This window comes from Crocodylus siamensis, chromosome 9 (genome assembly GCF_052110815.1).
Source record: "Crocodylus siamensis isolate JL-2025a chromosome 9, ASM5211081v1, whole genome shotgun sequence".
Lineage (NCBI taxonomy): Eukaryota > Metazoa > Chordata > Crocodylia > Crocodylidae > Crocodylus > Crocodylus siamensis.
In genome coordinates this window covers 67,942,602-67,958,321 of record NC_143403.1, presented here as the reverse complement: position 1 = coordinate 67,958,321, position 15,720 = coordinate 67,942,602, and the positions used below count along the sequence as shown (strand labels likewise).

The window sequence follows — 15,720 nt, the reverse complement described above, 5'->3', positions numbered from 1 at the left end:
GCCCTCGCTCACATGTGACGATAACACTCCTGGGACACATCCGCTTCTCTGCACAGCAGGTAAGCCAGTCACTTTAGGAGTTACTGCTAATTTGGGGAGACCCAGTCTATCTTTTCTAGGCACGGACGGCAAATTACAGCAATACACTAAAACAGGTCAACCTCACCTCAGACAGAAGTAACGCGGGTCTATGCTGCAGAGCAGTCAGTCATGCTAATAGTTTACATACTCACCCAAGTATTACCACATCCCAAGACCACTACCCCAGTGAAGGGGGCCGTGTACAACAGGACGCCTTAGTTGCAACTGAAGCAAATTTCACCCGTGAAAATGAGTCAAGTCCCATCAGCTCCTATAACACCAACAGGAGAAGATGCAACACGTGGTCAAGGGCCCAAGTCATGTAGAGTGGGCACACTGCAGCCAGCACACTGCAGTGTCAAAAATACCACCATTATTTCCAAGATGCGGCAGAACTGAAGGTTGCCGAAAAGACCCACTAGGTTGAATCTCACCGCCACGAAGGCCTACAAATCACTTAAATCCAATTTAAGGCCTTGAAATAGGACTTAAGTGCTGCAATGGGCAATGTGCTGGCTCTGCAAAAGCATGAATTGCACTTACTGAGGACTGGGCAATCCTACACAAAATTACTGAATTTTGCATGGGCGGATTGAAAAAAAAAAAACCAAAAAACACAACAACAAAAAAAACAAAACCCACCAGGCCAATCTGCCATGAAACAGAACTGGCCCATTCTTTTTCACACTTAAAAAGGTGCTCTTGACTCTCATGGTTTTATTGCAAGTCTACGGAGGGCTGGGGCGGCCTCGGCGCCAAGGTGCACGGTCACAAGTTCAAGTCCACAGCAGCGGTGGTCATGGCCTGTCAGATTCCAGCGAATCTGCAAGTTTTGCTAAATACCCTGGCATAAGGACACAAAAAAGGAAAGGGAAGGACTGCGAGTCTGCAATATTTGCTGCCTTTCTGAAAGCCTCTGCTCCAGAAGCAGGGTTACCAACCCTCCAGGACTGCCCTAAAGTCTCCAGGAATGAGAGCAAAATCTCCAGGAGACTGCCGAGTACCCAGGAAATCAATGATAGGGCATTCGTTAAAATTAATATTAAATGTTGAATCTGATTTATACAGTAGTCCCGTAGATTTTTTAATAGTAACGTGCATTTCCTTTACCGTACTCCATGACTAATATACGCAAGCACATGGGCACGTTGTGCTGAGCACCGTGGGCACGCCGGCATTTCGGAAACCTCCCAGAATAGATTCAGAGTTGGCAACCCTATCCAGAAGGCAAAAAATGGGTAGAAAATCCCAGCTTTCAGACTACAAATACCAAAAAAAAAACTCAACCTCAGCTTACATCCCTTGCAACTGCAGAGGAAAAAATAAATAAATAAATAAACAATTAAACGTGAATATATGACCCAATGGCACCCTACAGGGTCAAAATCCAGTAGGCAAATGAAAACACTTTTATTATTTATGACGAACTCATGACTTTGGGGACCATGACTTGCAATTTCTGACTGCTTGAGGGTGGCAACACCGCTCAGAGTTCAGGCTTAATTGCTCACTGTACCAGTATAAACAGACGGCAGAAACATTTAATACAAACCACGACGTTTTCAAAATAGCAGGTCTTGCTCGCGAGCGGGCCGCTGTTCAATCTTGGCTTTAATGCTGCATTTCTCCCACAGAACCGGGCGAACCTTCACACTTACAGCCTGTACAAGGAGCTGGCAATTTTTCGCCACCTCTTAGCACATGCTGGGATGTGGCAAGCGTTGGCAGATGCTGGCTTTCGTTGCAAAACTCCCCAAATGGCCCAAATTAGACGTGATGCTTCGGAAAGTTGAATTCACATTTTGCAACTGTGAGAATCAAGCAAGGAAATCCGTATTGTCAGAAAACTATATGATTGACTGATTAAAAAAAAAAAAAAAAAAAAAAAAAAAATCACACGTACACCTCTAGAAGACGTGCTAGTCCCACAAAGTAAGAAGCAGCAGAAGTAAGAGACTTCCCCAGTAAATGCTCTCAAGCACTTATTTCTACATCTGAAAGGTTTCTATTTTTCTGGGGGAAAATAAATGGATGAATTCCAGGGTTGCACCTCGACCTACAGACAGACAAGCAAGCCAGAGCTTAATCCTCCCAGAGACTTTGGGAGCAGGCTCAAGGACTTTGGGAGTTCATACCACAGTTGCATGCGTGACCCCAATGAGCTTCAGTAATGGTACTCTCCACGTATTGAAAGAGGTAGTGACCCTGGCCAGAATGAGTTTGGTCCACCTCAAACCACCATGCACCCGCTTCTCTTAAACCTCATCATTACGGCGACTTCAGCTTTGAAACTAAATTTTTAATTGAGCGTCTAACGGTCTTTCCCTGAAGTCTACGTGCTTGAGGAACAAAGAGGAGGACCCCCAGCCCATTGATGCTCCCCTACAATCATTGGCATCCACCTGGAAGAAGGATGCCCACGTCGCTCTCGCCAGACTAGGGACGTCACAGTAATGGCAGGGAAGGGCTGGAAGGGGCTGACAAAGTGCCCTCGACAGAAGTGGCTCGAGACACGAGCTATTCTGGCATGAGCCTACTTTGCTTCCGCGTGCACAAAGATGATCTCACACACAGACATAACCTAGAAAGAGGATGTTTAAAAAAAAAAAGAAAGAAAAAAAGCCTTTAATAGCAGCGACAGAACGCTGCTGCAAGTTTAAGTGGTGCCATACTGTACACGCAAACTGTTCCTTCAACTTAAAGCCTTAATTAAGACGACTATTCTTTACGGCTCTGGAGCAGCTCCAACCAGCCATTGTTAAACATAAAATAAAGCCTTCCAACTCTGGAGCATCTGCAAGATATTAAAACATTAAAATACAAGCTTCCTTATGCAGCTTTAAAGTGTTATTTAATGCCTTCCACCTAGAGCTAAGATTTTAGCCATTTAAAAAAAAAAAATGGCTGGCGACACCTCCTACTAGAATGCATCTTTAAAGAGGCTCCCTTGAACAAGACTTTCAAGACACTGGGACAAAACCAGTTAAAAACAGTCTAACACATTGCTTTTGCTTCTTTGCAGCGCTAACAAGAAGTAGATGCCTTAGTCATGGAAGTAAGGTTCCAACATCATCCAGGTCACGTTTTGACTGAACCAAAAAGTAAAGAAGCTGACCAAGCAAAAGAAAAATATACATATATATTAGAAAGACATGTTTGACCCTGTTACAAAATCCCAATGCAAAAGCTCAGTTATAATCCACTTTAGTCCAGCACAAGTCCTAAGGGCCGAGCCACATACGTAGATCCATAAAGCACCTACTCCCCTCTGTCTAACACAGGGGCAATTATTTTGGGTGGAGGGCCATTTACTGAGTTTTGGCAAGCCATCGAGGGCCACAAGACAGGCAGCCAGGGGCAGATAAATATAAATTTTATACATTTTTAGGGGCTTTGCGGGCCAGACGGGATGGCCTGGTGGGCCACATCTGGCCCACAGGCCACATTTTGCCCCCTCCGGTCTAACATGTGCCGTCACACCTGAAGTCCCATGTTCAACTCAGCCAGAGTATCGTTACGCTTCACTTCAGGAAGAGCTCGAGCTGAAATCAGGGCCCCAATTACAGCGGATGGAGTTTTGTCCCTCACCTCTATGGTGCCAAAAATCAGCATCTCAGTCTCCGAAGTCTTTAGAAGATGGATTACACTCCACTGAGCATTTAAGGGTCCACTGAAAAACTGCCCGACCACAAGCCTTTGCACACTCCCAACTGTTAACCAACGCGTCCAAAATACTTAACTAAATGCCGTCTTCATGAAAGCAATTATTGTCATTGACCCAAAACTATTACAGGCTGGGAGATGGGAAAGGAAGTTGTTCACGGCACCAGTGAATTCAAAAGGCAGCTGTCTGGGTATTGCAATGCGATGCACACTGAAAACCCTAAAGAAAACCTGCGAGGAAAGGCAGCGAAAGAGACGGCTGCACGCAGGAGAGACAGTGCCGCAATGCAATGTTTCGCTAGGAGCCATCTAGGAGGTCCCTGTGTTTTATAAAGCCTACATGAGCATTAACGTGTTATAAAAGGGCCAAACTCTACTGCGATGATGCAACCCAGGTACTTCCAGTACTAAAGATGGGAGGCGTCCTACAAGCTGGGGTTCATAACTCCCATGTGTCCCAACAACTAACCCGACGTGAGATAAGGAGCAATTTCAGAACGGGAAAAGAGCCAGCTCGAACGAGCAAACAAATGCCAGCCTGTGCAGCAATCAACTGCAAAGTCAATACCCAGACACTTTCATCTTTGTTCTGCTGATAACATCTTATCTCTCGTATTTTCCCCGGCATTCTTTTCCGGTTACTTATAGCAATTCAACTAAAGGCAAAAACTGAAGAAAAAAAAAAGTGATAAGATTTATGGAAATCCCAGTAATTAAATCTCAGGCAGTTCCTGCAGCCAACTGAATTGTTCAGTCATGCATATTTTAAAAACAGTTTGATTTGGGGGGGGTATTTGAAGAAATTTTTTTTGATGATCAGTAGAGGCAGGGCTGTTTGCTCGTGCTTTCCCCCTACCAGACTGCGCCTCTCGTCCCGAGCAGGCTTGCAGAGGAACGATTTTGTAACCGAACACTGCAGCAGTCGGGAACCAAGACAAGGTTTTGCTTGTATTGTGCTCTGCTTCTCCGTTACAGAAAACAGCACTTTCTGGCACCAAAACACAAAACAGAAGTGAAACAAGGAAACATAAGCAGACAAGCATTTTCCCTCCGTGCCTCGGGAACAAAAGGCCTGCTAAATAGGGACCAAGAAAGGAAAGAAATTGGACTCCTTGAAGATCAACTCAACTGCTGGGATTGCCATACAATACTCCTCCGACTGGGTCAGAAAGACCAATTTGCAGGGGAAAATAAAAATCCTCGTTGTGTGTTAGCAGCCCCACGTTCCCAGGAAATAGTATACAGCGTTAAAGGCAAAACCCATGCCTGCCCAGCACCCAGGAGGGAGATCAAATCCCCCCCAGAGGAGACTGCAGCTGCAAGGAGAAGCGAATATTTTCCTAGGGGAAATAATCCAGAGACACAAACAAACAGCAAGAGGAGGGGCCCGAGCCAAGGCCATCAGAGGCCAGAGTCTTTCCATTGATCTTGGCGGGTTTGGGAAACCCTGAACCACTGGGGAGACGCACACACACTGGACTGGATCGGCAGACTCCGGTCATCAGCCTTTCTTAAAAGAGGGGCGAATACTCCCGAGTAGAGCCCGACTTGCTATTTCGCTTTGTGTTCAGAAAATGGAAAAATCCAGAGGCTAACCCCGAAGACCGAAATTCAGAGCTAAATCCTGTATCAGCGCATCCTTCCGAGAAGAGTCCGAAATTAAAAATGTCCCAACAAGAAAGAGAAAGGGAAGATGTTGCGCACCCTGCCCATTCAATTAAAATACATCTGTTCTACATGCACCATGGCTTTCAATGAATAGCCAAATGAAGCCTTCCCTTTGCATCTGGAAATGCCGTTAAAGATCTTGACCCAGCTCTGCAACCTCGGTGCCGTAGCAGAGGTGGGGTGAAACCAGGTCCCACGGACACCGCAGGGATCGAATACGTCTGGATGTCACAGATGCATGTGGCAGCCGTGTTGGTCTGACACAAAAAGAAATGCAAAAATCTAGAACTCGTGCCTCCCAAACAATACCTTTTATTAGACCAACTGAGAAATCGCAAAACACATCTTCTTCTGAAAGCGTATGACAGACCGAGTCAGACACTTCACCATCTTCTCCAGAAGAGCTTGACCCATCCATTTAGTATTACGGCAAGATCCTAATAATAGTAACCAGTGTATGTTTATCTTCTGCATATCTAAGCCAAAAATAAACCCCAGTCCTGTAACGATTTTAATGTAGGAACTAAACTGGGAAATAGAATGTAGAGAATGTCCACAGCAGATTTAATAGGGACATTTCACTCCCTGCTGCCAGAGACCAAATGTGGAGACCATGCAACTGGAGGAAAGACTTTCAACGTACAGACCCTTGATCATGAAGTCGCCGAACGAAATATATTTTTCATTATTTGAAAGCAATGCTAAAATCTGCCAAGTAAAAAAAAACAAAAACCCAACCCCCTGCAATTTTAGTGCAACTACTTTTTCAAGCATACGGTGCATGTTCCAAAAGATCAGCAGCCGCTAGAAGCCAGCTGTCTACGCTAATTGTGTATACACGACTAACTTCCAAGTAGGGTAGGCATCCAGCTCCGAACCCACTTTCAGCTTCTGTGACAGTATACTTGCACAGCATCTCATTTTGATCTTAGTCAATCGTTTCACATTAAAGCTTAATATATTCATACATGACTATGGACGACCAATTGCATTTTTCTCTTATGAGATGCCTCCTCTCTCCAGTTTATGTGGTTAGCCACCGTTGCTTTTTCTTTTCTTTTTTTTTTTAAATCATGGTGTTTTACAGGATGAGATCATTTCTGTAGGGAAACGGTTATGGGACAGTGTCATTTTCCCATGGGAGTCTCTACGGAGATCCTATAACCTCTGGTTGCTCAGTGCCACAAGCTATTTGGTTACGTAAGCAAACATCCACCAGTTAAAACTCAACCGCATAGATTTTAAGGTCAAAGAAAGGAGTTACGATGGTCTAGTTTGACCTCCTCAATGACACTCCTTAACACATACATCTAGGACAACAGCGTGCCGTTGAAGTAGAGCATCCCTTCCAGAGAGGCATGCCCAGTCTTGGTTTCAGAGTCTCCAAGTAAGTGATGGAAAGTTCACCACATTTTCTCGCCATGCATTGCAACGCTGGTTTACGCTTACTGCTGAGTACCAACCACTGTCGAAGACCCGTCCAAGCTGAACACCTCAGCATGGTACCCCAGCGAAGGCATATTTCGCTTCCTTTGGCCCACATCACGTCCACCCGCTGTACCCATTCCCAGCTGGGTTGAGATGGGGCAGCCCAAATCCAGCTCCTACTCAACAGGGCCTGTTGAACATGACAGCAGGCTCTCCAAAAGCCGCAAAAGCTTCCCAGGTCCAAAAACCTTTACCCGGTGGCATCTTCTACAGGTAGCGACATTTATCCAATGGTCCTTTAAAAGCTTCAGAAAGAACAAAGCTAACAAAATTCACCCCGTCTTAAAAATTCACCAATACCTGAAAGCAGGTGGCTCACCGTGTCAAAGGAACTGCTCCTACGCTGCCGTCTGGTCTAGGGGGTGGTGGTAAATAGGCACCGCGGAGCTCTTCTCAAGCCTGAGCAGGGCCTCTTTGACAAGCTGCCTTGGCATTTTTTTTTTCATTTGAGTCTCTCCAGTAGCTCTTACCTTGCAGAGTGCGAACAGCTGACACGATTTATTGTTTAAGAGACCTGCTCAGGCACATTCCAGCTCGATTCGCGCAGGTTCAAGTTCTCTCTCTGCTGAATGTATTGTTGCACTGCTATGAAGGGCAGCCTTCCCTCTCCTCATTAAAAAAAGGTATGCTCCCTAGCGTACACTCACTTCAGCATGGCGCGACTGTTTTTGTGTGCTGCTCTGGTTTTTAAGAGAGGTTGACGGCGGTAAATCGTCCTGAGATGCTTAAGGGCCATCTAGAAAGCCCAATTGAAATTGCAGCAGCACTGCTACCCCCGACACCACCTGCAACTTTAAAACCTGCGGATTCTACTTCCAAAGCCATTTTAAACCATGTTAAAACTAGCGACGCTTCCAAGACCACATCTGTATTCAGACGCCCTGTGGCAAAAGGAAAGTTACACCCAACCAAATTCTGCCCTTGCTCACCACTGCTCAAACCCACCGACTTTCATAAACCAACACTTTAAATCTAAATCATTCATCTCTATGATGGAAGAGACCTACCAGGCATCCAGTCAATCTCTGTTCTTGCAGTTCAGTTCTTAGTCTAAGTCTAATGGATCCAAAGTAAAAAGGGACCATTGCATCCCTTCCCTAGCAAGAGATCTTCCCATCAAGAAACTCCTCTTGCCAGGACACCAAGCGTGTAGCTTGCAGATGAGCAATAAGAGTGCTCTAAATAACCAGGGTAGATTAGACAGACATTCCTTTTAATAATTAAATTAAAATATTCCAAAGCACTTAAGTAGCTTAGGAGCCTAAACCCCACTGACTTGCAACGGGATGTATGCTCCTAAATCGTATTTTCCAAAGTGTCGTTGGTTCTTTTTTAAAAGTTTATCCTTCTGTGACAAAACACTTCCTCCCCTTGCTATGAAAACATTTGTAGACTATTATCAAGACAAATGTATCCCTAACATAATTCCATTAAGCCAATGGAACTGCACTAACCCATTCACAACGAGATCGCTGGCAGGGCAAGCTCTCAATAATTAGCAGTGCCACTTTGCTTACGACTTCCCAGAGACAGTGTTACATCCCATTTATTAATTTAAGGAAACATTCATGGCTTTCCAACTCCCTTCAGAAATCAAGAGCTGACAGGAAACCACACGCACACCAGGCAATTCATTTTTCTTTACTGTACGTTGCGAGCGGTGTTGCAATTTTAACAGTAAGCAAGCTGTCGGGCCTCTTTTCAGTTCTTGTGCAATGATGTTACAGCAACAGGATCTGTAGCCCAGGATATGCCTGCCTCTCTGTGATATAATCCTGGAGGTCATAAGGCTAAACCCTCTCTCTCAGTTGCCTGCCACATCCAAGGATCCCTGTTCAAAACCTAAACTCCCAGAATACCCCACCACATTCCCCCGTATATGATGATGTCCAAAAAGAAGAAAAAAGGGCAATGCTATCTCATGGGTCCACCGCTATGCATTTCACTCTGCCCTAGAGGCCTGTGGTACTCCAAGACGTGGCTGGCTCTGCTGCCGCGATTCTAGCAAAGTTTCCTCTCGCCTTCTCTTCCTCTCCCTACAAGCGCTGGGGATCAGAGTGCTTGCCTCTATCGCTGGTCAGCTGCAAAAGCAGAGGGTCAGTGAAGGGAGATGCCCCAGGGTGCGGTGAAGTTTGCGAAGGACTTTCAGACCTGCCAGTTAAAAAAGCCCTACAAAAAAAACAAGGTGCAATTTGTTGCGGACAGATACCCCACGGCAGTATACTTCCACGTCCTGGCCCAGGTATCCCCATGGCAGTGTACTTCCACAGCACACTGCTCTACTTACAGCTTCCTAATGTATCCTACCGGAAATTCAACTGCAGATCCAACCATTTCAAGCAGTTGCTCCTCCAGATTTACTGTCAGCGAAAGTGCTCGCACGTTGTCAGCCAAGTTTGCTTACCACCGTGGAGTCCTCACCCGTGGCAGAATTCTTAAATGTTACCACGATATAAAGAATAGATTAAAAATGATGCCTAACAAAGAGTGACAGGCAACCACATTCATCAAAGTGGTCCCAACAGCAACCATACCCTGCTCCTTCACAAGAAATGCAAAGTTGCTTTGGGGAGCAAAAGACTCACCTCCTCACCTAACGCAGAGGTCCTTGAGTGGGAAAATCCCCTTCAGGGAAGGTGGGAACTGATTAAGACCATCATAAATTCATGCACATGCACCTTTATTAACATCAAAGTCATCTCAAAAGGTCTGCACAGACACGCGGTCTCAAATGCAATACAAGCTCGCCTGTATGACTTTGCCCAGGATAGTGAGATTGTTGTTACTGTACGCTCTGGCCAGAGAAGTATTTCCTTTGGCAGACACAATTGCTGCTGACTTCAAGTATCCGTAATTTCAATGGCTTTCCCTCCCTTCCCTGTGCTTCTTCCATCCCAGCCTTATATGCTTACATTAGAAGAGAAACCGATGACTTATCTTCAAAGTGCTGCCGCTTAGAAGCATTACAGAAGTACTGAAATGACAGATTTGACGTGAGATGTTAAGTAATCTTGCTCACACTACCCCAAGACCGGTTCCCAGAGAATAAGCTAAACAAATGAAATACATAATAATCATTTGCAATTCTACAGGGTCCTCCATCAAAGGATCTGAAAGCACTTTGCAACAGCCTTGGTGAATTAACCTTGCAGTACTCCCACGAGGGAAACAGCTTCACAAAATTACCAGCGAGGAAACGGAGGCACACTGTGCCCATCTGCACGTGGTCGCGGTGTTGCTGAGAGCCCTGGCTTGTTCCCTAATGACCAGTCCCCTGCTTCTTACTACTGCAAAGGCTTCCTAACAGAAGCAGGAATGTGGATGCAAAGGTAGCAGGGCAATGTGTGGGAAACAATTCATTAAGAAGAGAGCGAGAAGAAATCAAAATGTTTGGAGTCCTTCCTGGCCCACCAGTTCCAAACAGGAAATGGAAATATTGCTGAAAAGTAGGGGAGCATTTCCAAAGAGTCAGGAAGGAAACAAGCCACACCAAAATTAAAGTGTGGAGCCAACATTTATGCAGCTGGAGCCAGACAGAGAGCTTCTTTTGGAAGGGCAGCCTCCGGGATCTCACCAAAAAGGAAAAAACCACTGAAACTGGTGGGCACGCAGCATCCATACATAATTCTGAACTTAAATTAAATTAGGCACCCTGCTAGCTCCCGTTATTTATTTAACCAGACTGCTCGTTCAATTTATGAAACCTTCTCCTGCAAAGAAACTGCTCCCAGCCCTACCGCGGTCAGAACGGCATGGGCAGGGTCATCGGCCGAGCGAGGCAGCACGAAGTCCCCATCCTTGCAAAGTGCCGAGAGCTGCCCTGCAGACGCCGAGCACCCCGAAAGCCTCGAGATGACGGCACTTGGGCACTTACTTTGCAGAAGAGTCAAGAGGAGCTCACAGAGAAATAGAGAAGATACCATTTGGCACGCAAAGTACTTAAGATCTCCCAGCTAATATCCCTGGGTGTCTAAGTCAAAACAGCTCCCTGGCACCCAGAGACTGTGTGGTATTTCCATGGTTACTCCCGATGTTGTTCGAGATTTCACCTGGAAAATATTCTGAAATTTGCAGAAGTTCAGGAAAAATACCAATGCCCTTGGCTCATCTGCAAGCCTGCTTATAAGCCCATCACTCACAGAAGGCAATGCACCAGGCCACAAACAGGGTGGTTCAAAAAACCAACAATTTTTTGCAAATAAAAAAAAAAAAAAAAACCAGACCTTTTTACTTAATTGTCTTTTTAAGATTTTTTTTTATTTAAAAAAAGACATATAAAAGATAGTTTTAATTTAAGATATGTTAAAGCTCAAAGATATCATCATGGACTATGGGTAGTAACTTCTAACTGTATACTATTTGAGACAAAAGTATTCATGTAACTTTTTAGAAAAGGTTTATAAATAGGGCCCAACAGGACTATATTAGGAGCCCAATCTTATGGGGCTCCCAGAGGCTGCTCTACAGATTAGCAAAGATTAAAGAAAACCAGTCTACCCAATGGGGCTCAGCTCTCCGTCTAGAAGATCCCATTAAGCATCTGTGAACTGAGCTTGTCTCGCTTTTCCACTCTAGAAAGAAACAGGAGGAGGAAGGCGAAGACTGAGTTTGCTACATAACCCAGCATTTTAAGTTCCTCATGCTGACCTGGCTGAATCCATTTAATTTTTGTTAAAAAACACATTTCACATTTAAAACTAAAATAGTTAAATTCAAAAATACATATCCTTGTTTTGTTAAAATAATTATACACGTTTACTGAAGAAAATATCCAAAATACATACGTTTGTTGTTTTAGTTAAATAAAGCAGTGGGCAGAGACTGCCCAAATCTCCCAATCGATTCAGAGCGCTTCAAGTCAATTGGGACCTTTTTATTGGCCCCCTGATTCGATTCGGATTTGGATTCAGCCACTGAATCAGGCCGAATCTCCTCTGAACCAAATCACCGCCCGAAGCTTTGCACAGCCCTAAAAAATAGCTCCCTAAATATCCGTAATTAATCTAGTGAATTGGAGATAGCTCACCTCCCAATTACTTCACAAGGATCTGCTTCAATTAGCTTTGGTAAAACAAATAACCAAAGTATAGTTCAGTTTTCTGATGCAGCTGCAAAACTAAATCTGAAAAAATATCAAAGTACATTGCTGCTTTACAATACATGGTGTGTACCTTCTAAAAGTAAAACCTACACCCATCTCTGAGTTGTGAATAATGTGTGTTAAGGCTCTCTCAAACATGAAGACTACTTTTTGTGTAGAAAACAATGATTAAAATCGAGGCTCCCTGACCCGTGGTTTAAATCAAATCCACCCTGGTCACAAGGGATCACAAAAGGTTGCATGCAAGCAGCCGCTCTTGCAAATGGTTCCCATGGCCATAGAGATGAACAGCCTGCAAAGGTGGGGAAGGACCTCAAGAGAAGAGGGCATTCATACCCTCCCCGAAAATGTCACTGGCCAATCCTTTTTTGCATGGTCTTTTTTTACCAGTTTGGATAGTTGTGTGTTCGGACATCCTGTTCAGTCACGTTTGTCTCTACATGCACAGAAAATTGGCACAATTCACAGGACAAACACAGAGGACGGGGAGGGACAGAGGAAGATCTGATGTTTGTTAAAGTGATTCGCGCTCCAAAATTCTTAGTTAAGAACTTCTTTGCGTTCAACTTTTCTCCTTTAAACCCAGTCCCTTAAAACAAAGCAAAGCCTTGAAAACCCAGAGAGATCTAGAAGACACAACAGGAGCTCACAACACATTGAATGTCCCAATGAAAGACATTCAAACACGGAGGCTCTGCTATGGATGGTAAACTCCCAGTGGCACCATTAAGAGGACACCTTTAACAAGACAAACCTCGGCATAGTGCACTATTTTGCAGACCATGCTCCCATAGGCACTTTCCAGAATCCAAGTTAGCTACAGCCAAAAGATTTCTCTGAATGGCTCAATACAGCTCGTCCTAGATGGCTCAGAAACAGTCCAACTACACAAGGCCCTTGAAAATTGAGTCATAAAAAGCACACTTCGGAGAAGGGAAAGGTTAAATGACTGTCTCATCACTAATTATATCACTAAGCCAGGATGCACAATAAGTAATCACTGGAGCCACTGGGAAGATTTCAGTGAGAACAAAATGTCCAAAGTTCAGCAATTCCCATTTTCCTGCAACGCTAACTTTCAGAGATGCTCCAAGTTAACACCCCCCGCTCCCAGGCAACCCCACCTCCTGCTTTCCATGTTCACATCAAGCTTTCATGGGTTTACCTGAGCTTTTCCGAACCACTTTGCCCATCCTCGAGAGTGGGATCCCAAGGCAGGTTTGCACAATGCCAGGAGGCACTGCAGTGCTCGGGTCTTCCTGCAAGATGAACGAACCCTGGTTTCAAAAGAAGCTGCCAAACCCAGACCACGCTTGCAGAATTGATCCTGCAAGCGGATTCATAACAGCGCCCGCAGCTTTACATGCTAGAGGAAAGATCCTTGCGTGCTACCCAGGCAGCTACAGGTCTGAAATGGCAATGCCAGGAGTATTTCATCTGCCAGGAGGTGACGGTATCACGCAAGATCATATGAAAATATGAGGGCTCTAGCAATGCCAAATTCCTCTGGCTTGTCTTTCAGACTTCCTTCCTCCCCCGCCGGAAGAACAAAGAAACAAGGAACCGTACGAACACAAGGCGGCTGAATTCAACAACGTGGCGCTCCAACCGTGGTGGTGGCGAGACACCAGGGAAGGAAAAGCACAGGTCTACACCTTTAGCCTCCCAGGGATCCACATCTGGCAACCTCTGTATCCGAGCTGCTCCCAGGCTTCTTGGATACTGGGCTGCCTTCCTACACCATGCAGAAAGAAAGGGGAAAGAGCCACAAGTTGCCCTAGACACTCAGTATCATACAACAGCAACGGGCGGAGGATGAAGACTTGGCACGGCACAGTCATCCATGGGGTCCAGGCAGGAGGTCCCGAGCGAAGCCCTATGGCCTGCAATATACAGGAGAGCCAATCAGCTAACGGCCTTCTTCTGGCCTTAGACATGCATAAATCCATGATTAATTATTTGTGTCTCTTATTTTGCAGAACGGCGAGATTTCTTGGCCTGCCGCTGTGAATTTATACGCATTACTCATCTCAGCGCTGGCTGGATTTTTCCCAGCGTTACAAGAGTTTTGATGGTTTCCAACGACTGCCCCAGAGCGCATGATATGCTGCGACAAAGCACCGAAAAGTGGCACGAAGGGTTCTCTAATGCTGCCCTAGCCAAGCTGACTACCAAGGTCCTTTTCAGAGTAAGAGCTTCATAATGAGCCTCTTTACTTGCTCAGGGAAACTATTAAAAGCACAAAGGCGCCCAGCTCTCTAATGCTAATGTTTCCATCTGTTCAGGAGTTGCTTTTATTTAAGAACAAGATAAAATAAAGTACGCCGAGCTACGGCTTTGACCCGGTGCTGAGACGTTGGGATGCCTCGTCCCTTTGAGGCACGCGAGAGATGCTTTCAAAGACCACTGGGGAAGCTTAGAGAAACAAACATGCAGACAAATGGAGATGCATGTTAAAAAGCCCGCCAGCAGCTCCGCAGGACGTCTTCGGCTTAAGAAGCTCAACAGGACAGTGACGCGAAACCCTCACATCTCGGCCAGGCTTTGCGGCCAGTTTGGCTCACACAGTCCCTATTTTTACAGTACTTCTCCTCCGAAGGCCAAACACCTAAGCAGCCCATCCTGAAGCCTACTGAGGTCAATGGAGAAACTCCCATGGACTTCAACACCAACTCACTCGGGTTGCTAGAACCGCCACGCCCGTAATCAATGCTATCTGGAAGCACGAGAAGGAAGCCGGGACCAACGAGAGGTTGTAAAACTCTCTCTTATCTATCTAGGTGTAAAGTCTATGTCTATTATTACTGGGATACTTGAGCCCCCAATACTACCAGGCCAAACAGTGTCACCCTCCCAGTATATTTTTCCCCCACGGAGGCCGCCAGTATTCTGTAAACTTGAAATACAAAGGAACGATTGAAAAGATCTGCAAGAACATTTCCACAGTTGCCTTTTCACATTTCTTGGGTGCATATACACATTCATTAATGCGCCTTAGTTACTGCATATTTATTTTAGTACCTCTAATAAGATTTAATAGACATTAGGGCTGGGAGTGACCTCGGGAGATCTTCGAGTCCAGTCCCTAAGTGGTATAAACTGAATGCACAGTACCTAGCGTTACTGCACACTAGCGCCGGTGTGTGGTTTTTTAAATGAAGCTTACTGTGCATTAGCCTAATAACATGCCGCAATAGGCCATTGGCACGGTTAATAATCACAACACTGTGCAGTAGCGTAATTAGGCTAATGCACAAGAAGTGTCTTATATAGGCACATGCACTCCTTTTCATTTGTTCAAAAACCAATCACATTTGACCCAAGAATTAGCTGGGAAAAAAACAACAACCAGGATTAAAATTCTGTGTGAAACTTTTTTTTTCTTTTTTTTCTTTTTTTTTTACGGTTTCAAGATCTAGGCCTGGGTTCTGCTTAGACTAGCCTGTGAAACTTTTATATTGAAAGAGTACTGGGCACTTTTTTCCACTTCTTTTATAAAGCTGGTGCAAATGGGCATGATTTGGAGGGAAAAATATATTGATCTACGTGATGTTTCATGAATAGGCCCCTCTTCCATTGAGAATGGGCAAAGTCATGTATTGCTAAGCAAAAAGGGCTCCTTAGACATTCCCAGCTAGACTTTGGGCAGATATTTATTACCAAAACTTACCCTGACTTATCTTTCATTGATCCCAGACTGTGACAGCTTTGTTCAGGAC

At 45.0% G+C, this 15,720-nt stretch overlaps 1 protein-coding gene across 25 annotated transcripts in view; it reads right to left on the bottom strand.

The window, feature by feature from the left end:
• NCOR2 (nuclear receptor corepressor 2) overlaps window positions 1-15,720 on the bottom strand; it is a 335,757-nt gene that overhangs the window by 276,395 nt on the left and 43,642 nt on the right. Inside the window, exon 2 of one of the 25 annotated variants that reach the window (XM_090062093.1) lies at window positions 1,634-1,889. The exons of the other annotated variants lie outside the window; for them this stretch is intronic. The gene's annotated coding sequence lies outside the window, so the exon portion shown is untranslated. The remainder of the gene's footprint in view (window positions 1-1,633; window positions 1,890-15,720) is intronic. 25 annotated transcript variants of the gene reach the window in all.